This window comes from Styela clava, chromosome 2 (assembly GCF_964204865.1).
Source record: "Styela clava chromosome 2, kaStyClav1.hap1.2, whole genome shotgun sequence".
NCBI lineage: Eukaryota > Metazoa > Chordata > Ascidiacea > Stolidobranchia > Styelidae > Styela > Styela clava.
Window position 1 is genome coordinate 27,799,429 of NC_135251.1, and position 2,500 is coordinate 27,801,928.

At 54.2% G+C, this 2,500-nt stretch overlaps 1 non-coding gene across 1 annotated transcript in view; it reads left to right on the forward strand.

Moving 5' to 3' along the window:
* The first annotated feature begins 1,485 nt into the window (after window positions 1-1,485).
* The window catches only part of LOC144420223 (small subunit ribosomal RNA), a 1,810-nt gene continuing 795 nt past the window's right edge, over window positions 1,486-2,500 (forward strand). The window contains exon 1 of the ribosomal RNA XR_013474576.1: window positions 1,486-2,500. This exon is cut by the window's right edge and continues 795 nt beyond it. This is a non-coding gene — a ribosomal RNA (small subunit ribosomal RNA).

Sequence of the window (2,500 nt, forward strand, 5' to 3'; positions counted from 1 at the left end):
GTAAGGCATGTCAGAGCGAAAGACAGTAAACTCGAATGAGCCATGAAAGAGCGGTGCGGGGCCGGTCGGAGCGCACCCTTTTCTCGGTGGCTGGCGGGCGAGAGAGTGCTGCGTCGCCGGCATCGGCGTCGAAAGAAGCCGAGCCGAAAAAAGTTAAAGTACAAACGTGCAAGCATACTAACCTAACCCTAGGTAAGGCATGTCAGAGCGAAAGACAGTAATTTCGAATGAGCCAAGAAAGAGCGGTGCGGGGCCGGTCGGAGCGCACCCTTTTCTCGGTGGCTGGCGGGCGAGAGAGTGCTGCGTCGCCGGCATCGGCGTCGAAAGAAGCCGAGCCAAAAAAAGTTAAAGTACAAACGTGCAAGCATACTAACCTAACCCTAGGTAAGGCATGTCAGAGCGAAAGACAGTAATTTCGAATGAGCCAAGAAAGAGCGGTGCGGGGCCGGTCGAAGCGCACCCTTTTCTCGGTGGCTGGCGGGCGAGAGAGTGCTGCGTCGCCGGCATCGGCGTCGAAAGAAGCCGAGCCAAAAAAAGTTAAAGTACAAACGTGGAAGCATACTAACCTAACCCTAGGTAAGGCATGTCAGAGCGAAAGACAGTAAACTCGAATGAGCCATGAAAGAGCGGTGCGGGGCCGGTCGGAGCGCACCCTTTTCTCGGTGGCTGGCGGGCGAGAGAGTGCTGCGTCGCCGGCATCGGCGTCGAAAGAAGCCTAGCCGAAAAAAGTTAAAGTACAAACGTGCAAGCATACTAACCTAACCCTAGGTAAGGCATGTCAGAGCGAAAGACAGTAATTTCGAATGAGCCAAGAAAGAGCGGTGCGGGGCCGGTCGGAGCGCACCCTTTTCTCGGTGGCTGGCGGGCGAGAGAGTGCTGCGTCGCCGGCATCGGCGTCGAAAGAAGCAGAGCCAAAAAAAGTTAAAGTACAAACGTGCAAGCATACTAACCTAACCCTAGGTAAGGCATGTCAGAGCGAAAGACAGTAAACTCGAATGAGCCATGAAAGAGCGGTGCGGGGCCGGTCGGAGCGCACCCTTTTCTCGGTGGCTGGCGGGCGAGAGAGTGCTGCGTCGCCGGCATCGGCGTCGAAAGAAGCCGAGCCGAAAAAAGTTAAAGTACAAACGCGATGCTAATGAGCGAGCCGTTGTCTCGACTAATATGTAGGGGGCGTTCGATCGAGCGTCTGGCTTGAGCGCTTGTCGGCCTAGCAGAACGGTCGCATTGTTATGCCCGGGTTTTAGGCACCGCTGCAGGCGGCCGGCAGAGCTCTTGTTTGTGCGAAACTGAATGGATCGAGCCCGAGAGAGGGCGAGCAAAGAAAAAACGCAAATCGCTCCGCCTGGCACTGCCGGCGAGAGCGTGGACGTCGCGGCCAGCGACTGTCGAAGCTGAGTACGGCCGCAGGCGATCGCCTCGGTCTTAAACGAATGCGACGAGCACGCGCCGGGCGGCCCAGCAAGGGCCGAGCGCAGCTGTCGCAGCTATCTGGTTGATCCTGCCAGTAGTGATATGCTTGTCTCAAAGATTAAGCCATGCAGGTGCAAGTACGAGTTCTCGTAAAGCGAAACTGCGAATGGCTCATTAAATCAGTCTTGGTTTATTTGGTCTCGTAAGCGAAGTGGATAACTGTGGTAATTCTAGAGCTAATACATGCATTAAGCGCCGACTTCGGGAGGCGCGCTTTTATCAGATCAAAACCGACCGGGTTCGTCCTGTGACGTTTGATGACTCTGGATAATCACGCGGATCGTACGGTCTCTGCACCGACGACGTATCATTCAAGTGTCTGCCCTATCAACTGTCGAAGGTACGCTACGTGCCTACCTTTGTGATAACGGGTAACGGGGAATCAGGGTTCGATTCCGGAGAGGGAGCCTGAGAAACGGCTACCACATCCAAGGAAGGCAGCAGGCGCGCAAATTACCCATTCCCGACACGGGGAGGTAGTGACGAAAAATAACAATACAGGACTCTAACGAGGCCCTGTAATTGGAATGAGTACATCCTAAAACTCTTAACGAGTATCCATTGGAGGGCAAGTCTGGTGCCAGCAGCCGCGGTAATTCCAGCTCCAACAGTGTATGCTAAAGTTGTTGCGGTTGAAAAGCTCGTAGTTGGATTTTGGGCGAGCGCCGCCGGTCCGTCGCAAGGCGTGTCACTGGTTGCGTTCGCCTCACCTTCGGTTCTCCGTCGGTGCTCTTGACTGAGTGTCGGCGGTGGCCGATAAGTTTACTTTGAAAAAATTAGAGTGTTCAAAGCAGGCTGTTCGCCTGCATAGTGTTGCATGGAATAATGGAATAGGACCTCGGTTCTATTTTGTTGGTTTTCGGAGCACGAGGTAATGATTAAGAGGGACAGACGGGGGCGTCCGTACTCTGCCGTTAGAGGTGAAATTCTTGGATCGGCGGAAGACGAACTACTGCGAAAGCATTCGCCAAGAATGTTTTCTTTAATCAAGAGCGAAAGTCAGAGGTTCGAAGACGATCAGATACCGTCC